Here is a 25,452-nt window from a genome sequence, read left to right as displayed (position 1 = left end):
TTAGGCAATCCTCTTGAACCCTTTGTGTGATCTAAATTGAGAAGGGGACTTTCTTAAATGCTAATATCTTAAGTGGAGTGCCTAGCCTTTGGGGATCTAAGTATTTCACCCATACTATCTACACACCTATGTAAGGACTCTATTCTATTTGACATCCTCCCAAAACGTCCATGTATCTGTCCTGAAAGGTTATCATAATACCCTTCTCTCCTTACTTCTCTCGCATTTCTCCTACCCTCACTTTGTAACAACCATTCCTGAACACTCTCTAGTGAAACTATTATGTTCCCTTTCTCCTTCTGCCAAGGTGGTAGATTATCTTCAGTCCTGTTTCTTGGGATACTGCTCATAGTGCCATACTAGTTGGCCTGTCCACATAGTCACTCCATCTAGCATCATCTGTATTTTTTCGCTGTTAGGTATACATTAATTCCCTAACTACCCTTCCTGTTGCATCTCTTTTCTATAACAAGTGTGATGTGGCTGATGAAACATGTGACTTGTCATCACTGTCTCCTGGATTTTGGTCTTAACTTCTATCTTCCCGGGGCGAGGCTGAATCTAAATGCTGTGTACGGCATTTCTAGTTGACCTAAAAAAACTGAGAGTCACCCACCCTTACTTGCTGTCTGAGAGTACTCGCATGTCTTGGCTTTGACATTTGTGGGGCGACATTAGGGAGTTCTTTTGGGTATTGTGAAGGGGTCTCAACTTCAGGGTTCTCATATCCCACAGCGGCTTCTTGTAGCTGCATCTATGGATATATAATAGGTACCCTGGGAGAAATACTTGTAGGGTCATATGAAGGTGGGAGATTGAACGGGGTACTAGGAGTGTCAACATTTGAGAAGTCCTTAGACTTCTCACAAAAGAATTGCCATAAAGCTAAGGTGCCTTCTCACTTCTGCAGTTTGGCTCCTGCAAATTTTATTTTGATTGATATTGATACCATTTTATTAAGCACGACAAATGCCCAAAGGCATCTTGGCGCTGAGATCAAGGCAGGTAGAAGTACCAATAGAAAACCGGCCTTAAAGAAAGACTGAAAAAAGCCAGGTTTTAAGTTGATCTCTAAACTGGATAAATTCAACTGAAGTTTAAGTTCCAGGGGGAGTGTGTTCCACAATTTACAAGTGGAGTACACAAAGCTCCTGCCTCCTCATGAAACTTTCTTACAGTTGGGTACTACCAGAGCTCTGGATGCAGAGGAGCGCTGTGTGTCTTCTGGGTACGTACCACTTGAAACGTTTCTGCAGATGTTTTGGGCCAATCCAGCCAAGGGATTTGTGGCCCAAGCAGTGATTTAGAGGCCACCCGTTTCTTAATCTAGCGCCAATAAAGTTCAAGTTTCACTGAGTGAAAAGTAGGTATCTTCTTTAAGAGCCGGGCAGCAGCATTCTGTAAGAGCTGTAGTTTATTAAGAGTGCCTAAATGAAGACTCTGGTACAAAGCATTGCAGTAATCCAGCCTAGACAAGACTAATCCAATGAGAACTAATTTTCGTAGGTCAGAATGGATGAAAGGAAAAATGTTTCTTAGTATTTTTAAAATGAAAACGCAGGACGTGGAAATTTGCTGACTTGGTCTCTAAAAGTGAGGTTGGCATTGAACATTACCCCTAAATTCTTGACTTTGGGTGCTGTAATCGGTAGGGTCCCGAGGGATGAAGGCCACCAAGAGGAGTTCTAAAACGATGTGTAATAATATGTTCTAATATTTTACCACAAAAAGTCCCTTAGTTTGGCCATGGATACACATATTTCTGAGCTTCTTTAAACCACTTCTGACAATATTTTTGTAATTTTCTCTGATCATTTGGAAAAGTCTTTTGCATATGCACTAGGGAAGTCCCTATTACTTCTCGTATTTCTAACAATTCTTACAATTTAACTTTTTATCTGTCTAACCAATATTATTTTTTCTTTTATAAATTTCACACTAGTCCTTATGACAAGAGAATCTGTCAGTGCTTTCAAAACAATCATATATTAACTCCTTAACCGTGGCGCAAATTCCGTCGCGGTGCAGCAGTTTTATTGAGTGGGCGAGGCCGCGTCGGCCAATGGACGTGCACTGCACTACTGAGGTAGTGCTCGCGACGGCCGTTGGCCGACGCGCAAATGCAACGGGTTAAACATTATGCATCACAATATCATTAGGCAACAACAAATCACTCTGTGGCCACATTTCCATTCACATGCACCCACATGCATTCACCATCAACATCTTAAAAACATTTCAACAGCTCCTAAATGTCAGTCACCAATGTTCTACTCTACACAGTAAATGCCATCAGAAACCATTGGCCACTTTCCTCTGGGCTTAGAGAAGATAACCCTTAAACCATGTGTCTCACAGACCATGGAATGACTTCTGGACATCAGGTCTAGGTGGCAATTTGAATGTTCAGATCGTTCCTGGAGGTAAGGTTTAGCAACTTTAACCTTTCAGCTTTCCTTCCATGTTAAATATTGGAACACATATACATAACCCAACTTCAAATCACCCACATTGACCACTTCTAACTTTTTATTGGGATAAACATGTTAACTGACTATGTAGCACCTTTATCTTGATATTGTGCATCACATGTACAAAATTTGCATGTAATACTCTTATCTCTTTTACAGCTTTACATCTATATCTGTATTTAGCATTGCCAAAAGAGACATGTCATACAATATATACAAAAACATGGAATGAAGTCCGCATTGTCCTCACCTTAAAGATGGCAATCCTCAGATCCTACATGTCCCCGTGAATAGGCAGAACTAGAGACAACATGGTATCTGCTCACCTCATCAAAGATGTGCAATGATCTATGCAGCAGGGGCAGGCAGTGCTCCAGTGGCAGCAGTCAGATGAGGTCAAAAGGGGCCCCTGGACTGGCTCACCAACTGTTGCAGGCTAACAAAAAAAATTAAGTAAGACAGACTCCTCTTGGCAATGTAAATACAGCTCTTTACTCTTTCGGCATGGAGAGTGACCGTCTTCACACAAGAAAAGAGCTGGTCTCAATTTGCTGCTTCATTGGCAGCTATTTTTCATACACAGTTAAACAATGCTAGTTCCAAAAGTTCGAACAATGAATTACTGGGCAGTTACACATTGGTACACATTTGTTATAGAAATCATGAGGTCAGCTTTGACCTTGGATTTTAACCGAATTCTCTACACATCCTTTATTGCTGTTCTAACAATACCTAACAAATAAAGCATTCTTCTGCCTTGGACTGTATGTGTATTTGGGTTGAATGCATATTTATTTGTGTGTGCTCTATCATTGTGCTCCTAAGACCTCTTATCAGATTCCATGTGTTCTTGTCTAATCTGTTGCTCCCATTGTCTAATCATGTCTAAATCTATTGAAAACACAAAATGCGTGCCTGTGTGCTAAGGCCATAAATTCCTTCAAGCTTGTCAAACATGGGTTTTCCTTTAACTATGACCTTACAGGTCATGCACTCTGTTCTTACATAAACTATTCACCTCTTCTTCATCAGTTCTTCAAGTTTTTGGCCTGCACTAGTCTTTTACCACATATAGCTGTGTGACGCTCTCTGTTGTTGCACCAAGTTTTCATATTTTATTTCTTCCATTACAACCCTCCCATTCCCCCTTTTGATTTTTGCCCCATGACCAGGATCCCTGTTTTCCATACAACCAGTTTCCTGCCATCAAATCTTGGACTTCTTTCAAGCAGATTGCCATTTGATTCAGAACTGCAGAGTTTTTCTCCAATTTAAGGGAGATCTACCTGTTGTCTGTGTACATCTATGTCTAACATAGTGGACTACTAAATATAATCTAGAGCATATTTTCTAGACAGGGTGTGCACTACTGAAAACACTAATTCGAGTGTGTATAATGCTAGTAATACTGAAGTTTAAACTCACTGTTCAACATGCTTCATATACAGCATACAAAACATATGTAATCATAGTATCAAACCAATAAACCATGGATGAAAGTCCATCTTCTTGTAGTGCTATTTTTATTGGCACTTCTCTTCAAAAGTCCAAATTAACATGAATTCTGCTATCCTTAAATTTCATGGGAATGCTTGAAATACATCCAAAACAATGTTGTCGAGCTTGTGCCTCAATCCCAATGCATTTCGGGTGTGATTATCCACCCTTCGTCAGGGGATATCTACAATCAGAATCACATAATGTTACTTGTATAATTCAAGGATTAAAGTAAATAATAAAACAATGAAACAAACATTTAATGGGGCCTCTGAAATTCAGGAGAGAGTATAGAATTGCGTCGGTAGTACAAGAAAGTGGTTATGTTTGCATTCTTTGAAACTGAGTTGCAGTTGTGCCGGAAAGAGTACAATGCCGGGGCTCACCAAAAGTATAGAAAGAATAGAATAGAATAGAAAGTTTACCAACCACCTAGTGCTCTGAGTCCATTAAATAAATACCACACTTCTGTGTGAAACACTAAGCTGTATATACCTGAGAGGAAAATCAACAAAATTAAATTTCCAAGCTCGCCAAAATCACAGCTCACCAAAAACCAGTGAACCCAAAAGATGCACGTGAGTCTATGCTTGCCATGCTGTCAAAGCATCATGTGCCAAAAAATACCAATAAAAAGAGCCAGTCAGGACTCACCATACGATTGATGAATCATCTGCTCTGCGAACAGAGCGAAGACGCACTACCACAGCGTCCAGGGTACTAAATACCACGTGTACCACTTCAAATGCTCGTTCCTAAAGTAAGTCGCCCAACCGTTAATTTAACGTGTTTGGAAATGGCTGAAAAAGTAAAAAGACACTGCTAAGTGGGCGGATCAGCATTTGTATGAAATTTCCCTAAGGCGTGCTCAAGGACTAAAACAAACTAAAAAAAACTAGACTTAAACTTACCAACAGCAATGTGAGGTGCACCAAACTAATCTGCACGAACGCCGCAGTATGAGTGTTCGGTGTGTTACTTCCTGTTTGGTATATGAAACCGCGCCAAGCGGACGCGCGCTTTGTTGGTGCAGTGGAAACTAAGATAGGACTCAGACTGTGGAGTGAAATAAGAGTTTAAGCGGCGGCCATATTAGACCGATGTGTAGAGAGAGTTCCATGTGCCTACTGAAAAGTATTGAGAATGTTATGCCGTGAGTTAAGCACCATGTATAAGAAGTGCAGGATTGTGCCCATGTGCTAGACGCACAAATACAGATAAAGTGTACAATTAGTTATCTTCCTGGCACAATGACATAAACAGATTTGAAACAATGTCACTAAAAACGATAAATTTTGAATTCCATTACCAAATAGTATTGAAACAATGACAGTCTTCCCTTGCTAATGAATTGTACTGCATATTCACCCCATCAAAATCTAAAAACCACATATTTTTGTGAATATACCATTAATCATTTTCTACACAAAGCTGAACACAATAGCTATCGATATTAGATGCTTGGACTTCACAGTGTATGATTACTATATAGCACTTCTGAAACAATTCTAAAATAAATACATTGTTGTAATACAATGAGCAATCTATATATGACATTTCTACAATATTAAATTGTTTCAGCACGAAACTTCTCTTGAACATGTAGTATCTAAAAGCCACTTGATACATTCTAACTTTATCAGCATACAATTATTAACATAGATTAAGAGAACCAATTTATCACTATGCTCAACTGAATGCTGGACTTGAAAAGTGGCACCACATAAGATCTTATTAGAAAACCAAATCTTAACACTGCCCTTCTTAATGCATGAGTTCTGGAGATGCTCATCTGAAACCATTATATGAAATTGAAACCCCAAAGAGTTGCAACTATGATTATCACCCTTGAACCTACATTGTGTGAATAAAAAACAACAAGAACAAAAACCTGAATTTACCAAAAATATCTGTGAGATACCGGTGTCGTCTCACTCAGTCTCTAAAATAGTGAATTGTCTGAACAGTCAGAATGTAAGTTGCTAATATTTTATAAAAAACAAGACCATTCCAATTTGTCATTCAGACCTTTAGGACTCATAGTATCAAGGTACCTGATCCAAAAAGTCTCCCTCTGTGTAATGAATTTTGACATGTCCCTGTCATTGTATTCCTTCATTGCTTCAAGCACACTGAATCGTAATTGTGCTATGGAATGATGTGCTTCAATCCAATGACTGGCTAACGGAGAGCTGATAGTCTTTGTCCGAATCCTGCTCTTGTGTTCTGTTATCCTGACTCGCAAAGACCTTTCGGTCTTTCCTACATAATACATGCCACAAGGGCACCGAATTAGGTAGATAACATTTTGCGTGTTGCAGTTTGCAGTGAAATGCAGCTTGATCTTTTTGCCTGTCCAGGGATGTGTTATGAATGTACCTACAATCACATTGTTGCAGTGTGAACAATTATGGCACCTCATCATGCCTTTATGTGAGTGTATATCTTGGGTGTCTCGTTTCTTCAATAGTTCTTTCAAATTGTTGGATCGTTTGTAAGCAAAAATAGGATGATCCTTAAAAAGTTCTCCAAAGTCTGTTTCTGTTTGCAGCAAATCCCATCTGTTCAGAATGATTTTTTTAATCGCAGGTGAGAGGGTTGAGAAAGTGGAGACAAATACTTCTCTTTTCTCAGTAAGTTTATCTTTCTTCTCTAAAAGAGATGATCTGGAAAACCCTGCTGCTCTTATAGCTGAACCCTCCACGATGTCCCTAGGAAATCCCATAATGTTTTGTGTGATGCTGTCAAAAGTTTCTTTCATTGCCCTAGCTTCAGTGGTGATGCGTTTGATTCTAAAAAATTGTGAGAATGGAAGATGTCTCTTTAATGACTCAGGATGAAAACTTGTATACAACAATGTGTTATTTCGATCTGTAGGTTTTTTTAAAACTTTCGTGGTGATCTTAGATTCCTTAATGTCAATGCTTACATCCAGATATGATATAGATTGTCTATCTATAGTATATGTAAACTGTATCCTAGGGTTGATTGTGTTCAGTGAAATTAATCTCCTCTCTAGTTCTTGTCTTTCTCCTCACCAAATTATAAAAATATCATCTATATACCTACGGTATATGATGAGATGCTCTCTCATTTGATGTCATTTAGAATGCTTTCCTGCTCAAACTTCATCATAAAGATATTTGCATAGCTTGGTGCCCCTGCAAAACCCATGGAAGTACCATTGGTCTGGAGAAAGTAGCTATCCTTCCATTTGAAATAGCTGTTGTAAAGGCAAAATTGAAGCAATTCTAATAGAAAAACTTTATCAGCTGAAATACCCCCTTGTTGTAATAGAGCCCACTCTATGGCTTCTATACCTTCACCATGGGGTATTGAAGTGTAAAGGGATATAACATCCACTGTGGCTAGCCACACATCATCTCCAGGTGGTAAAGTGAGACTCTCTAAGAGATTCAAAAAGTGAGTTGTGTCCTGTACATAAGTGGGACCCGACTGTACAATTGGTTGCAAAAAATTGTCTAAATATTGACCCAAGGGTTCATGGATGGAGTTGCAACCTGACACTATGGGACGAAGTGGAGGATTCCGAAGATCCTTATGAATTTTTGGCAGCATGTATATAACTGGTCTACGTGGAAACCATATGTACAAGTATTCAAAGGTTTTAGAACTAATCCAACCCATATCTTTAGCATGTTCAAGTATTTTAAGGAGATTATATTGAAACTCAGAGGTAGGATCCTGTTTGAGTGATAAATATGTTGATTCATCTGACAACATCTCATTGACTTTAGATTCGTAACAGACATGATCCATTACTACCAGGGCTCCTCCTTTATCTGCCGGGAAATACACTAGTGCATCATTATCCCTTAGGCTTTTCAAAGCTCTTCTCTCCGCTGTTGTAAGATTGTGATGTTTTTTGGATGGAGTAGGTATGAGAGTTAAGTCTCTCTTCACAAGCATTTCAAAAGTGTCGAGAACTTTATGAGACACAGGGGAAACAAAAGTGCTTTGGGGTCTAAATTCAGCCTGTGCCCTATCCGTCGGGTCTGAAATGGTAAAACTTTGGTTGGCAAAGAAATATTGTAGTCTCAGTTTCCTCATGAACTTGTAAAAGTCTAGTTCTGTATGAAATGCTGTGGTGTGAAATGTAGGCACAAAGGAAGTACCCTTATTTAAGACTGCTATTTGTGTCTTTGATAGAGTATCTGAAGAGATGTTCACAATTAATGCTTCTTCTGTCTCCTGCCTACATTGGGTTGCTTAATGCTTTCCACTACCTCTCCTGGTTTTGTGGTGCCTGACTCTCCAATTGTCTGTGCTGCCCGTGGATTGTTGGCAGCTGGACTGGTCTCCAAAAAAGAAGCCTTAGTGCTTGAAGTGGATGGACCTTGTGCGGGTATATGAATACCAGTAGATGGTACTGGTGGTCTGGCATGGCATAGTGGACTGGCATGGTCTCAATAAAATGTACGCATTATTAGAGAAGGTTTCAAAGGGGAAAGTCCCCAGTTTGACCTGCTGGGTGTGACTGGTTAAAAGGGTGTGAACCAGGCTATAATGGTTCTCTTCCTCCTAACACTTTGGCCAGATGGTTTAACAGAATCTGATGATCTATGATGACCAGACGACCAGTAGAGCACAAGCTTGCCTTTTAGCACGATCATCAAGTCTCTCCAGTCTGATATTTCATAGTGAGGGACGTGTTCCTCCTCATGGGCGGCCCGCAGACTAGAAGTCTCTTAGCAGGTTATTTGCATCCAAATGTATGGACAGTTTTGGATAGTTAAGGGATTACTGGAGTTTACAACACTTTTGGTTCAAGTGAAGCTAGAGTTTGAGCAAGCTGTCAGAATCTGCTATTGAATTTTAGCAGTTTTGTTGGGAGACTACCCTGGTAGATGTGTGATATTGTATAGGCTGGTGTTGTTACTGCCAGTAGAGTGAAGTCAAGATTCGTGGCCTTCCTATTTCAGATGTCTGTGAGGGATCATTATTTTAAAGGAAAATTGATTTTTATCAATGTCCTTAGCTCGGATCAGAGTAAACTCAAGCAGCATTGCATGTCAAATGGGCTTTTCAGCTTAAATGTCAGAGAATTATGTGCTTGCTAGCAAGCTGTCTGCCATGATGCAGTCAATTTTGCTTTGAAAACCACCATGATGTCATTGAAAAGGTTGGTCCAATGAGTAGGAATGTGTTGTTCAGGAACTGATACTGCTAACTCCATTGAGTGGTTTTCTGCTTTTGCTCTTCATGATTGTAAATGGGAGATTTTCAACCTGATGCATGCCTTAGGTTAACATGCTATTAGTGGTTGTTGAGGCAAAGTGTGTGAGCAGGGCATTGGATGGGAACTGGGAGCTAGTGGTGCACAGTGCTGCACAGGGGAAAGGGAACAGTTGGTGGATCTAGTGGTACACAACAGGGATGAGGAGGGTGTAAGAATCAGGTATAAGCGTCCAGGAGTAGTTGGGCCTTTTGCTTCAGTGTAAGTGCTTGGTGCGGTCGGTGCAACAAGTATCACCCGTCTACCCTCCGATGTAACAGTCTGCTACTTGGGGCCATTTTTTTACCTTTGTGCGCTGGAGAATTTCACAAACTAAGGAAAACAAATTGTGTGATCTTGCAATTTGGGAGACTTTGCATTTTCATACACGTCTTGTGGTTGGTCACTGATCAAGATCTAGACCACCGACTTCCCTAGATCTCTTTCTTTGTTTCAGAGTGCTTCAGTCCAAGAGAAAATTCACATTCAATGTCCGTTGGAATGCGTGCTGAGGTCCAATTGTGTGTCAACGCTACCAGTCAGCAGCAAACCTGAAGATGGCCAGTATGACTGCCATTCATGAAAACAATTCTGTAAGAAGGCATGTGCAGTGAGAGAAACCTGCTTCCTGCAATTGATATATCCATGTGTCTTTATCTGAACAAGCAAATGTGGAATTCAGCTGCACATCATGAGCAGCAGAACCATCCCGACACCCTCACTCCTATCTGGTCTACTGTGCATCATTTTCAGCTTTATTTTAATGCCCTTCTTTTAACTTCATTGACTGCTTTTCTCCACACTCCACCTTCTTTGTTCTCATTTAAATGAAAAATATGTGTTTGATTCCTTATTCATTCTACGCACAAACTTTATGCATTGGTACATTGACACCATTAGATAGTATTCTTTAAAATACATAAACAGAATACAGTACTTGGGAAAAGAACATTTCTTGTCTCTGCGCTGCATGACGTCTTTACTTTTATGGAACAAGCTGCAAAGCAGGCGGAAGTTGCTTGTCTATTAAAGAGACACATTGTTAGGGTATCCTGCATGCAGAATAGACGCCATGGGATACCCCATGTGCAAAAATCATTCGAGATACTGGCAAGACATTTTCTGCTCGGACTGGTCTGCCACTAAGCAACACTGAACAACATTTCATTGCCACGATATTTTCAGAATTTCGCGAGCGTAATAAAATATTTCACGCGAGGTGCTTGATAGTGCATAACCGTTTTGATCATTCCTCTTACTAGACACAGCGCCTTACCGTCCATTATTTTCACCCCGTATTCGAGTCTTGGGCATGAACATTCTGAATGACGAACATGTATCCGACCATTTTTTTTTAAACTTGACAAAACAATTAAAAGATTTGCCATTAGCACTCCCAAGTGTCTCAGCTGCCCATTAGCTGCTGTGTAAACATCCCCTCTGTTGACATAACCTTTCAACCATTAAGCCTCGACCCACTTTGCAATAAGTGGCCCTGTGCATTGTGGAGTTAGCAGACTCTTTGCCTATTCCCTGCATTAAGGACCTGTGATTAAAGGCCTGTATGTAAAGAGGAGACGGCATGGAAGAAAGACTAAAACGAATAGAAGTGGTTTTAAAAGTCTCTGGACAGCCCAATACCCGCTGCTTGTGTAAACATCCCTGCGGGGTTATATTACCAAGCCCTAAAAAGCACAAACGAAAACAATGTATAGCATCAGGTGGACAGTTCCTTAAAGTGAAAAAAATTAATTGTATTGCAGTGGCGGCTGGTGACATTTGAAAGTGGTAAGGCGTAAAATAATTGTTGCACTGTGGCGAATAAGCATAGCGAGCGAGCCAGAACAACCCACCGGGAGGTTCGTTGGGGGTTCATTACCCTGAGAAAATTTTTTAAAAAGTGGGCAAATGGTGCATTTTAAAGCACATTTGAGAAATGCAAATAATAAGACATTTAAATGAACTTACACATGAAGTCAAGTTGGAATAAAGTCATTAGAAGTAGCAATTAGAAATAGAATTATCAAAACTTTCCCCGGTGCAGATGTAAAGATATTAATTCAATTAATTCAATCTACTGTACGGATGAGACTGGGCTATCAAAAGCTCTACTGCTAGGAATTCCCCACAGATGTACAAATATTAGGCACCCACTCCTCCCTCTCCAACCCCACAGATGTACAAATATTAGGCACCCACTCCTCCCTCTTCAACCCCGCAGATGTACAAAGATTAGGCACCCACTCCTCCCTCTCCAACCCCACAGATGTACAAAGATTAGGCACCCACTCCTCCCTCTCCAACCCCACAGATGTACAAAGATTAGGCACCCACTTCTCCCTCTCCAACCCCACAGATGTATAAAGATTAGGCACCCACTCCTCCATCTCCAACCCCACAGATGTATAAAGATTAGGCACCCACTCCTCCCACTCCAACCCCACAGATGTATAAAGATTAGGCACCCACTCCTCCCTCTCCAACCCCACAGATGTATAAAGATTAGGTACCCACTCCTCCCTCTCCAACCCCGCAGATGTACAAAGATGAGGCACCCACTCCTCCTTCTCCAACCCCACAGATGTATAAAGATTAGGCACCCACTCCTCCCACTCCAACCCCGCAGATGTACAAAGATGAGGCACCCACTCCTCCCTCTCCAACCCCACAGATGTATAAAGATTAGGTACCCACTCCTCCCTCTCCAACCCCGCAGATGTACAAAGATGAGGCACCCACTCCTCCTTCTCCAACCCCACAGATGTATAAAGATTAGGCACCCACTCCTCCCTCTCCAACCCCACAGATGTATAAAGATTAGGTACCCACTCCTCCCTCTCCAACCCCGCAGATGTACAAAGATGAGGCACCCACTCCTCCTTCTCCAACCCCACAGATGTATAAAGATTAGGCACCCACTCCTCCCCACAGATGTATAACAGCTCTGCCCATGGCACTGTCATTTGCACTGAGGTTTCCGAGTGAACTACAGTTAACAGGTTGAGGAAGGCCTTATCATTTAAACACCCTCGATTTGCGGCTTAGGTGAAATAAATGTCTTATCAAGTCAACAAACTAAATAAAGTCTAGAATTTGAAAAACTGCTTCCTGATTAACCAACTCCCTGTCAGCATTTACAAACAACCCCCTCAGAAGCAGAACATCTACATTGACATCTTTCTTGACCGAGGTAACGATGTCACCGCTGAAGAAAAGCACATGCATCATTTGAACAAAAAGATTTCCTTTAAAACGGAGACGACATTTGAAAGGGGAAAACATGGCTTGCCATCACCTTTAACCAGTCACGGCCGGTAATGCATGACGGGTAGGGGGGTGGAAATGGGGTCGTCGCGGGTGGTGGAGGGGGTAACGGGATTGTATTTCATTGGGGACAGCAAATATTATTAAACTGGTGCTGGAGTATGTGGATTCTCTGAGGTTTTGAGCTGTGAGGAAGCTGTAACATGGACTGCTGAAGGAGGTCGGGAGGATCGTTTGTGGAGCAGCCCAAGGATAACGACATTCTGTGAAAATTGGGCATGAGAAAAAACAATTCGACCCCCTACTATCAGAAGGAGAGCTGAGGTGAAACAATTCCAGGTGCGCAGTTTGAATTCGACACAAACCCAGGCGCGCGTGAGAGGTTCCCAAGTCAAAAAGGAAGATCATCCTGGACTCATTCTAGCGTCATCCGATGACTTCAGCCAGGCTATTCCTGTAATTATCTGGGGAAGTCATCCCAAGCCATCCTGAAGTCTGCCCACAGAGCAAAATATTTAAATAAGATGACTCTTACTGTAATCACAAAAACTACTCCAGGATGGTGTCCTGATTACTTTAATTAAAAATGCGTGATGATCCTTTACAACTCCAAGAATACTAATTGACAACTGCAGGATGAGTGTGAATTACTCCAGGATGGTGTACTGATTACTTCAATTAAAAATGCGTGATGATTTTGTACCTCAAGGAATACTAACTGACAAGTGCAGGATGAGGTTGAAATACTACCGGATGATTTCAGGACAACCTCATGGTTAGTTTACAACCACTGGATGATTTGCTAACATCTACAGAATTATTATGCATTACTGTAGTATGATTTTATGACAACTTCAAATTGGAGTTAATGTACACAAGGGTATTGGGAAAACACTACAGTACATCCCCTCATCACTGCCTAACAACCAAGAGTACTCAGTGGAATTATTTAGAAGTAATCCCAATTCGTAACATCCAAGAGTATCCACTGGATGGGCACTCTTGGCTATTGCAAATGGGGATTACTTCAGAATGGTTTAATAAAATGCTCTCGATGCTTGTAGATCACTCCTAAATGTTTAAATACAGACTTTCCAAATGTCCTTTCCTTCATCCTGGATTACTCAAGTCTAATTTAAAAACAAATTTGAAATGAAATACTTGGGTGAAACATGGTGTCCCTTTAAAAAAGAAAACTGTATGGGTTTAAAACAGGATCCTTCTTTAAACAAGGACAATGATATAAATTGAATTTGTGAGGAGCGTTGGTAAGAATACCATTTGCATTGAGTAGCAGCCTTGCAACGTATGACCTTTCCCCATACGAACTGTGACAGGTCTTCATTTGAGCTAAACGAAGTCACTCTAAGTTTTGATATGGTGACCTGTGGCAATACACCGAACAAAGAATTGGTTCAAATAAATGGATCTGAAATTACTTCTCACTGTGTGCTTTTATTTCGCCAAAGCATGTACATGACCTCAAAGAGAGATAGTATACTGTTCAGGATAACATTAAAAGTAAGGAAAGAGAATTTTAAAAAGTCAACAAAAGAAGCAGCTCTATTGCTGCAGCCACTGTGGTACCGATAAAACATTCAAAAATAAAATGCAAGACCCTATAACTAATCGCCACTTTGCAGACATTAGGCCATGTGCAGTGTGGGTTTGCTACAGGGTCAACCCACTGATACACATGACTGTTCGGCTGTGCACAGCATGGGGTGGGTGCTTGTGAGGTGGTTGGCAGCTACAGGGTGTTGGTTGCAGTGTGTGTGTGGCCATAGGCCAGGCCCTGTGGCCAACCCCTACAGCACAAAGCCAAAGGCAATGTGCAGCAGGCAGTTGGCTACCCGCTCAAAGTTGGGCACCCAACCTCACACTGCCAAAGGCCATGGGCAGCGTGATTTTGGGGGCCCACAGGGTTTGGATGCAAGTCCTGGCCAGAATTTATCAAACTACGAAGGGTTGTCCAAATGGCCTGGCAGAAGGTGTCTTATCAGTGACAAATGCATACCTGTCAATCTCTTAACTTAAAATTGCAGGTCATGTGAAATCTTTGCCATTGTTGGGAATCACTGTGCAAACTATTCCAATCATAAGCTAAGAATTACCACCTTATTTCCAGGAATGCCATTATGCTATGTGTGGGCACCACTATGTAACAAAGGGGCACAATATGTCAAGAATGACAACTATTCAGTCCGACCCAGAATTATGCCAAAGACAGGCACCGTCATGTAGAAGCCTCTACTCCAGTGGCTGCTTTCAATAGAAAGTGGTGGGGCAGCGGGGAGTTTGTATTAAAAAAAAAAAAGATAATAAATTTACTTCCAGAAGCGCAGTCCAGCTTCGAGACTTCCCACCCAATCCTAAAGCTACTATCATGCTATTACCCAGCATGACAGCAGTGCCGGGATTGGCTGAGCAGGCTGGTTTAACGCTCACTCAGGCACAGGGAGCCTGTGGCCTTTCTCCACCCGGAGATACAACACAGGATGGTTGTAGAAATGTAAGTGCGCATGTTGGTTTGGCCGCCCTAAGACGGCCTTCCAAACCAACATGCAAACTAACTGCTCCCACCGCTCCTCCCCCCTGCTACTGTCCCTTGAGGATTGCCCCGTCCTAGACTGGGCCACTTAGCGGACTCTGCCTATCCAGGAAAAAATAAAAGGATAATACATAGTTTTGTTATGTTTTATTGTTAATCAGCTGGCTTTTAGCAGTGAGGAAACGCTCCTCTGCCATTACGGAGGAGCCGCTGCTGCTCTACTCTCTCCACCTTCCCAACCTCACCACCTTCAAACCTTACCAGGAGAAAAGATAGAGATGAAGACCATCATTCCCTGTAACATGCGTGCACAGTGCATTTCACCAGCGCGCACAGACTCTTGCATAGCGTGCATGTAGTTGATTAACGAGCACCGTGAAAGGTGTGGTCGTTTCTTAACTTCGAAGCGCAGTGGTATTACAGCACAAGAAACACATTTACACCCCCCAAGTATTTACCTTATAAGGCAATGTGCGATTTTAAGACCTAAAGTATTTTTGCTTTTAGACAATTATTGTTTTAGATTCATGTGCGCCTGACGTGTCCCCTAACAATGTTTTTCAAAAAACATAATAAAACAAACGGTGACAAAGCCAAATGGCTGGTAATCAATGGCAGAACTTTTGGCTTTGCCATTGCTTGTTTAATATTTTAAATTGTTCAAACCCAGTTGTGTCACTTTGTGGCATAGAAAAGACCATTGTAAGGGAGTAGCGTCACCGTAGGAGAGTGATTCCAAGTTTTGTGACTATGCAAGGGGTGGCCTGCAATTTAGTGATCGAGTGGCCCAAGGGAAGAGATTTGGGGTTGTGGGCGAATTTGGGGTCACTTTTAGTTGCTATCTGCACTGTCTGGAGAAGAGTGCGAGTGAGTGTTGGGCTGGCAAGTGAGTCCTGAACAAACAGTTCTGATGATAGTAGTATATAAAATGTTGAAGTTACCCCCACAGTGCATGGACTGTCGTCGTAATAACGTACCAGACCTGGATTACAATATGCAAACACTTTCTAAGGTATAGGAGTAGGGAAAAATAGTGACGAAGAAGAAAGGAATCAGACAGGTGGAAACCATGAAAGATATATGCAAGAAGGAAAAACAAAAGGGAAAATAAGTATGGAGAAGTACGAAGGAAAAGATAAATACGTTAGAAAAAGTATGTTAAGAGAACTGGGAAAGCTGAGATTAGGAGTGCAAAAATGGGCTACAACATGGTGAGAATAAAAAGTGAAAAGAGGAGCGAAGAAAGAAGACAGAGGGAAAAACGATAAAGGAGAGCGGAAGGGAAACCCGGGAAGGAGAATAATGAAATGCAGCGAGTGTGAGGGTAAAGCGAAGCAAAAGAAAAATTGCAGACAGAGCAGAGAGTGAAGGGAGAATAGAGAGAATGGTAGAAAAGCTCAATAGTGAGACAGATGTACCATGCAGTCACGCAGAGTGCTGTGGTAAATAATTTAATTACCGGTACTTAATTTGATGCGGAAAATTTAATAAGAATAGCTCAATAAAATAAGAGGCAGAATCCGTGGTATTAGAGGTTCGGAACGGGCTTTATTCCAAAACACAATTCGAATTTGTGGGCTTCATATTCCATCACCACGAAGGTTCAGGAAGTGAAGGACAATACTTTATTGACAGGTAATCATTTTTATAGAAGAGGCATTACAGTGAAACAGATGCAGGGGACGTAACAGTTGATAACAGAGATAAAAACATACATGCGTAACTAAAATGGGTGTAACTAGGCGTAACTAAAGAACGTCATTAGGTATGATGTCACAAATGGGTGGTTCCATGAAAGAATTTCGCAATGTCAGCAAAAATACTTGGCAGACATGCGCGCGCAGCAGCATGACGTGTGATTGACGTGCAACTAGGGGGAGAATGAGACTTGACATTTAGCTCTACATGTGGAGACAGAAGTCTGGGGTTATGTCAACCTAATCCTAAATCATATCTTACATCCTATGTTTAAAGAACTATGTTATCCAAAAGGAAAGGTCTCTCGAACAAAATCTATTCTATACTGACTGTGAGTGCGTGTACAAGCGTCTAAGTGTCTACATGAGATGCAAGGGCAGAAATCTTCCATAGTAACAGGGCTATGAATTACTTGCATAAAGACAGAGAAGCCGGGCCCTTTGCTCGGTAGCTGGAAGAATGTTTACTTAAACTACTAGACAGGAATGCATTGGATGGGGAGCGGAGCAGATAATCTCGAAGGTGAAATACAGTTCTTGGCAAGCAGACAGGCCGAGTCAGGCACCGTTAGCCACGCAGGGAGTAGGACAAAGTTCATGAATACAGATGCGAGCTCAGACTAGAGTTTTCAGAGGCAGAAGGCAGGAAAAGGCTTAATGGCAGAATCAGGGCCTACTCGCCTGGACTGTAAAATGGCATAAATGAACCATATAAAGCCGGTGGCCTTTCATACTTAGGAATAGAATATCCGGCCCATTCATGGCGGATCTGAAAGAGGACATGTTGACGGTGGACGCACATGTATTTGCGTCTTCATAACTGGAACTGGAGGAAACATACATGTACTTGTGATTTATACATGAAACCGTTGGGGTCCAAGATAGGGGACATAACTGATCATAAAAATCCATATTTCCACATTCCCTCCTTGTCCCCTACTTGCCCTTAAGAGATATCAATCTTCATCAATCCGTTGATCTGTTCATATAACATCATTTGTTCTTCTTTCTTCTTCCGGGATCTCGAACGAAAACTTGGATGTGGGATACACGAGGTGGCACACAGACCACAAATCGCTGGCCCACATTGTAGACATAAGCAGCAACTGAATAGTATGAGAAAGCCAATACCTAGGAAGGAGAGCATTCTCCATCCCCAGGCTGACAACACGCCCCAGAACCAACCGGACCAAGTCCAGGTGCCTGGATTCTGGTGTATCTGGCTTACAATCTTATGAAGGCGAGTTATGGCTTTATATACAGACGGCGAATTTTCTGGTATGAAAATGCAACAACTTGATCCGATGACCCTACAAGCTCCGCCCCTATCGGCCAGGATGACGTCAAGGACAAGACGATTTTGAAGCACAACAATCCGCATAGCAGACTGCTCTTCTGTTAAATTGCCTAAGGCGGAAATAGTTTCGTTCACTACTGCTTCAAGGGTTCTGGTTAATCTACGTATCAGCTTACTATTAGTAACTGTACCTATATAAGGAAAGAAACCTTTATTGAAATCTGTGTATTTTTCCCATGCTGTTTCAGTGTAATCGACGATTGGGAGATCTCTCTGCTGTCTATTGTGTACTAAATGAGTATTTCTGTGATAATCAGGAGGAGCTAGGAAAACAGGTGGCAAAAGGAATCCGATGTAGCAGGTACCATCCCAATCTAGAGGCAAACGTATATATGCAGTCTGACCACATACGAAGTAGGAATGGCGAGAAGCTCTAAATGTAGATTTGCCTTGATCACTGAATTCTATTACAGTGGTGCATCTACTATGGCCCATATGTATGGAACCATTCTTTCTTACACACAATTCACCTTTAACTGGAAATACTGACATAGCGGGCAAAATTGGTGCAGCTTCGGATTCAACATTCAGGATCATGAGATTAAGCGTGAAATTACCTAATCCGTATACTTCATTTTCTAGATCGGTTCCTGTTCTTTTGGGAAGTCCCTCCTTGTTAGGGTAACAGACTTTGAGTAAAACTAGGTTCAGGTTTCCCCATACCCAATTGTCTTGATAAGTTACTGAGTTTGAATCTAAGGAATTAATTAAACTAAACCATGCTCCACAGGAGCCATTGTGTGTGAACGGATATGGAAAGAGAGGCAGAATTCCCTTATAGTTCTGATAGGGAGGGAGTCGGCCACATATCCAACAATTTGTAGCATTGCTAGTCTGATGGGAATGATGTAACATACTAATAAAAGTGTTATTGCGCAGCGCAAATCTATAGGACAACTCATGCGGGGGTAATTCACTAAAAGAATGTTCAGCAGTAACATTGTAAACATGTTTAGAAATAGGATAATATATGTGCAACAATATACTTGCAGCGATTATTAAAAGACTTAAGAAAAACAAAATTAATAACGTCACTGTGCAATGACTACGCAGTGATTTACAGTACGCATGTTGTTTCAACTGCATCTTTCGGTTTCTTTCTCTATTCAGGTCTAGGGGATACATGTCAGAGACAAATTCGACCGATTCACCTTGGAGAGGACTTAAACAATCAAATTGTCTGACTTTTTAGACCGTAATTTTAGTTTGTATAGTTCCTTATCGCTTAGTTCAACCAAAGGAAGCTTTGAGTCAATCGGTGAAGACACGCGAGGTGTATCGTTTACATCAGACGGTAGTCCATGAAATTTCTTGATATGACTTGAATGTATCCAACCTTTGCGACCTTCGATCTTCACGGCTGTCCTCGTGGTGAGCAGTACAAGTTGAGGCGATTTCCACCTAGGATCCAGCTGAGTCTTCCGGTCAAAATTCCGCACTAACACCAGGTCCCCGGGAACTACGTCATGGGGTTTCACCTCGGTGTTGTCGGGAAAGGCTGCAGCTACCTGTGAACGACAAGATTGTAGTGCAGACATCAAGGAAGCCAGGTAATCTGTCAGCATATTACAGTCAACATCAGTTATTTTGCGTGGTATAGGCGTCCCCCACATATTTGGTGGTCTGCCAAAGATCACCTCATAAGGGGATAGCCCTGTTCGAGAGTGTGCTACCATTCTCATGTAAAAGAGTGCAACTGGTAAGGCTACTACCCAATCGACACCTTTCTCTCTACATATTTTGGACAATTTAATTTTCAGAGTTTGATTATGTCGTTCCACGAGACCTGCTGCCTCGGGGTGTCGGACACAGTGAAATCTCCATTGATAGCCTAACAAAAGTGAAACGTGTTTCATTAGTTCGGATGAGAACGGCTGGCCGTTATCTGAGTAGACAACACGTGGTAAACCATACCGTGGGAAGAATTCTCGAACCAACTGTTTGGCAGTAGTCGGGGCAGTGTAATCTGAAACCGGGTATGCTTCTGTCCAACGGGAAAGAGCACAGACAACTACAAGAACATATTTGAATCCTCGACATCGTTCCATCTGGATATAATCCATCTGGAGGACTTCAAAAGGGTGCTCAGGAGGCTGAAATCCACCCTGTTCTACGGGAATGCTTTTACCTGGGTTAAACTGACAACAGATCATACAGGTACGAACTTTTTGTTTAGCTGCTGCTCGTAAATGTTTGTTAAACCAAATGTGTTAAATGCTGTCTAGCATAGCTTTTTCTCCTAGGTGTGCTGGACTATGTATTGTATTAATGATAACTTGAACCATAGAATCAGGAAGGAACCATACAGATTTTTCCTTCGTCATCCATCCTTGATCCGTTTGGATCCCTCCTAATTCAGTCCATTTCTTTATTTCATCTGGTGTAGCATGTGTCTGTATGTCAATTACGTCAAGAGCGGGATCCTTAACCATCATGCAATGTGTTGGTGTCAGAACTATTGTCTTTGTCATGTCAGATGTGTGAGTTTGAGCAGTCTGTTTAGCTGTTCTGTCAGCTAGATCATTGCCTTGGGAAATGATATCAGTAACTTTCGTATGAGCTTTACATTTCATAATTGATATTGCAGTGGGTAGATGTATTGCATCTAATAAGGCATGAATGAGGGGTCCGTGCTGAATGTGGGCACCGTGAGAAGTTAAATAACCTCTCTCTCGCCACAGCACGCCGAAGTCATGTACAACTCCGAATGCATAACGTGAATCTGTGTATATGTTGACTTTCTTATTCGTAGCTTGAATACAGGCTTGTGTCAGAGCGATGAGCTCTGCTGCTTGAGCTGACAAGGTATTTATGCAATTTGTTTCAATGACTTCAGTGTCTGTTGTGACTGCATACGCGGCCACTAGCTCTCCTGTACTTGTTCTCATACATGAACCATCTACATACAACGTCAGGTCTGGGTCTGACAATGGGACGTCTGTCAAGTCTTGTCTAGGTTTCGTCGTGATAGTAATAACTTCAATACAATCATGTGCTAGTGGGTCTGTTCCGTTTACTGGCAAAAGTGTGGCAGGATTCAATGTACTACAACGTCTGATTTCTATGTGTGGCTGAAACAATGTTAATTCGTAACCGGTGAGTCTTGCTATAGTCAAGTGTTGTGTTTGTGTGCGGTTCAAGAGAACCTCTACTGCATGTGGTACTTGTACTGTCAATGGATGTCCTAACACTATGGCATCGCTTTGTCTGATTGCTATAGCTGTCGCTGCCACTGATTTCAGGCACGCAGGCAGAGCCTGAGCTACGGGATCTAATGTACTAGAAAAATAAGCACATGGTTTGTGTGATCCTGCTTGTTCCTGTGTGAGTACTGACAAAGCAGTACCTTCGCGTTCTGTAACAAAGAGTGTAAACTGTTTATTGTAACATGGTGTTGCTAAAACAGGTGCTTGACATAAAGCTTTCTTTAGGCTTTCAAAAGCTTGTGTATGTTCCTGAGTCCAAGGGAGGACAGTCGATGTGGCTGCCTCCTGTGTTGTCAACTGAATGAGTGGTTTTGCTAGAAATGCATACTGAGGGATCCACTGCCTACAATATGAAGTGAGGCCTATAAAAGCCCGCACCTCCTTTTGTGTCTTGGGTATTGGCATGTTAGCAATTAACTGGATGCGATCGGGTGTAAGCTGCCTTCCCTCCTTGGACAGCGAGTGCCCAAGGTAAACAACTCGCTGGACACAGAATTGCAGCTTAGAAGGGGACACCTTGTGCCCTTTTTCGGCCAAGAATTGTAAAATCGTCAGTGAGGCTTTTTCACATTCAGGTTCGCTTCTAGCGGTGATCAGCAGATCATCGACATATTGAAGCAGGGCAGTGTTGACTGGCATGTGGATACTGTCAAGTTCTCGTTTCAGTGCTTGGTTATAGATGCTGGGGCTTTCTGTGAATCCTTGAGGTGCGCGTGTGAATTTAAAGCTTCGTCCATTTAAACTAAATCCGAACAAGTATTGGCTTTCCGGATCTATTGGGACGCTGAAAAAGGCATTCTTGAGATCAATTACAGTAAAGAATGTTGCTTCGGAATCAATGGCTGTCAGTAATGAAGAAATATCTGGGACTACGGGGTATTGTGGTACAATACATTTATTTAATTCGCGCAGATCAATAACCAGTCGATATACTGGCGGGGCTTTTGGATCAGTTCGTTTAAGAATCGGAATTATCGGGGAATTACATACATTGGAGTCCGTTTCCACAACCACTCCTTGGGTAATAAGCTCGTCAATGATTTGCAGTAAAGCCACTATAGCATCTGGGGGTAACTTGTATTGTCGCATTCGTGGTAGTACCACTCCTGTCTTTAGTGTGACTCGATATGGTGTAATGTTCATGCAACCAACATCTGTAGGGCCTTGTGCCCATAAATGTGTGGGTAAAGTCTGCAGTCGGTGATCCATGTCTCGTGACACATAGTGCCCTTTGAAATCACGTAAAAACAATCTTACTCCTTCCGGAGAACAACATATTATAGCTCCTAGAGCTTTCAATGTTTTTATACCTAACAGGTTTTCTGGACATGATTTAGTAAGCAATAAATCTGTAGTTCGTGTCAAGGGACCAATCGTAAGTGGAAGAGGCTGTGATACTTCGTTAATGATAGGTTTTCCTGAAAAACCAAGGGAAATATTCTGTGAGCCTGAGAGGGGTGCCCCTGGAACTTCACTACGTTTTATTGTTGTTCGGCTTGCCCCTGTATCAAGTAAAAATTTTCTATCTTGGCCTAATAGTTCACTGTGTACATAAGGTCCTTCTTGATCTACAGGGACCTCGATAAGGGGTAAGCCAACTTCCCTCTCTAGGCTGTTTCATGAGTATCGTTGATAATCAGGATAGTCATACTGTGCGGTCTGGTACATCTGTTGTGTCGTTGTTTGTGTGGCAGCAATAGGCTGCGGTGGTGGAGCTGGCATAGATTGTTGCGGAGCCGGCATGGACTGTGCATGCTGCGGGGCTCCTTGTTTGTTCTGATCCTGTCTAAGTGGCCGTGGTCTTTCTTTTGTATTACCTATGGCGATATTATGTTTTAAAACTGGACAATCGTGTACATAATGACCTGGCTGTTTACAATAGTTGCATGTCCCTTTTACAGGACCTGCTGAAACACTGGACTGTGTCATACCCTTTTTATGACCGTCAGCTGGAACTGTCTGGGAAACTAGCATTTTCATTTTCGTGTCTTTCATGCGTCTTTGTTCATGTTCTTGTTCCTCTCTAATTCTATTGTGATGGTACTGTAGCATTTGTAACATTTGTGACGGAGTGTTACCTTGCCAGGTACTCTCGAATTTCAATACTCTATTCTTAACTTGGGGCAAGGAATTTTTCAACTAATTTTGTCACAAACAGATGTGGATACGATTCGCTACTTGCTTTTATTCCACTATTTATACCAAAACATTTTTCGAATCGGGCATAGAAATCACTAGTGTCTTCATCTTGCTTTTGTTTACAGGCTGAGATTGCACCCCAGTCTTCCTTTTTCGTAGTTAATAACCGTGGCAGTACCTGTACTAATAAACCTGGTAGTATTTTGGTCTTTTCCCCGAGCCCTAAACCTGGACCTCGAGCTGTTTCTTCGTTTTCTAATGCTGTCCAGTCTATCTTTTGGTCTCCCACCTCCCAATCCTTTTCCTTGAGTTTTTCGTAAATGCCCGCAGGCATTAATACCTTTAATATTTTCATAATGTCGGGATAGGTATACTCTCCCTTGAGCAACATGTCTTTAATTTCACGGTGGAAACCCGCTGGGTCTTTGTCATGACTGGGTACCACTTTCTTCATTTCTAATAGTTCCATTTTAGATATGGGTGTGTATACAAACACACGTTTAAACTGATTGTCATCACCTTTTATCGGGTGGACTTCGCGTAAGGGATTCTGTCTATCCATATAATACGTCGTTCTTTCCTTGATGGGCAGTGAGACATGTTCGGGGCATACAAAAAGAATGTACTGATTTCTGGATTCTAGTATTTCTCTAATTAACTCAGTACCTGAACCTCTCCATTTATTCGTGAGTAATTCAGTCAATATATCAGGTAGGGGACCAGGATCGGAGTGTTGGCTTTTATATAATATAAGGAGTTGTTGAATCATATAGATACCAGCTAAACGCTGTTCATCTGGGGTGAGGTTCAAAAACGTGTGCGCTAGTGTATCATCACTATATTTTCCGGGACTGTCAACCCAGTGAACGGCTGACCTGGCTAATTCTTGTTCGTCCATAGAATCGAGTATATGATAACCCCTTCGTTCTCGGAGTAATTTGTCAGCGGCTTGGAACGAATGTTCGGGGGACCTTATATTTATTATAGGTGTTTGGAAATTTCTGTTATTATCTGGACGTATCGGACGTATCGGATCAGTAAAGCATCTAGTATTATTACAAGATCTCCCTCTACCTACATAGGCCATGGTTTCTGACTGTCCTGTGGGCAGTTCTAATTCTTCCTCCTCCTCCTCCTCGTTTTGTTCAGGCTGGTCTACCGCTAATCTTTCTTCGTGTATTCGTTCTACTTCTTTGCGGATCTTTCGGCACATAGCTACTATACTTAATCTTTTATCATGTCTCCCCTCTGATATATTCCGACTCCATGTGGTAAGAATTCGCATTTCTTCCGGATTTACCCCTGGTCGGTCTTGATTTCTGATCACACAATTTATGAGGAAACGTAACAGTTCCCCCTGTATCTCCACTTTCTGGTACTCCATGGCTCTATTAATACTCTCAGAATCTCGCCCTGACTGGACAAAGTCATATATATTTTCTAAATGTGTAGTCATTCCTGGTAGCCTCCCTAAATATATTGCAGCTCGTCGGATACGTAATGATGCCAGCAGCATTTCGTCCTCTTTGCCGGGCACAGGGTCGTATCTACAATCTACTAGAAGTTCCTTAAGCATGTCGGGAGTTACTAGTTTGGGCGTACGTTGGTGGGCTAATTCTTGAAAGGAAAGTTTATTTACTCTGGGTGGCGTAGAAAAAATGTTTGATGTACCTCCTGTAGCACCACCTGGGGTGCTGGATGTGAAAGGATTCGTTGAACGTGATATAGCAACCATAGGTGTGGATACAGCTGTAGAAACAGATGTGCTTGCCGGAACTTGTGTCGGAGTTTGTTGTTGCGGAGGTACAGACGGAGGGTCTTGGCGTTGAACCCCCTCGGCAGGCGGTCTATGTGGTGCAGTATTAGCATACTCGGGAGCTGCGTCGTCTAAATAAGAGGAAAGGAAAACATCTTCTGCGGTTCTGGGATGCCCTTTGGGATGTACTTTTATCGGAAACAATGGCGGTGGCAAGTCTTTTGGTATCTCCGGAGTAGCCTTAGGTAACCCTTCGGCCAGAAGAGGATACATACCAT

The 25,452-nt window shown here is 42.0% G+C and overlaps 1 long non-coding RNA gene across 2 annotated transcripts in view; it reads right to left on the bottom strand.

Moving 5' to 3' along the window:
- Positions 1-2,943: 2,943 nt before the first annotated feature.
- The window catches only part of LOC146861022 (uncharacterized), a 76,701-nt gene continuing 54,192 nt past the window's right edge, over positions 2,944-25,452 (bottom strand). The window contains exon 7 of one of the 2 annotated variants that reach the window (XR_014978900.1): positions 2,944-4,152. This is a non-coding gene — a long non-coding RNA (uncharacterized LOC146861022). Of the gene's footprint in view, positions 4,153-4,721; positions 4,769-25,452 lie in introns of those variants that run through there. The other variant, XR_014978901.1, reaches the window with a different exon arrangement.

Source organism: Triturus cristatus, chromosome 3_1 (genome assembly GCF_964204655.1).
Source record: "Triturus cristatus chromosome 3_1, aTriCri1.1, whole genome shotgun sequence".
NCBI classification, from domain to species: domain Eukaryota; kingdom Metazoa; phylum Chordata; class Amphibia; order Caudata; family Salamandridae; genus Triturus; species Triturus cristatus.
Note: the sequence above shows the minus strand (reverse complement) of the source record. Positions and strands in the feature narration are given on the sequence as shown.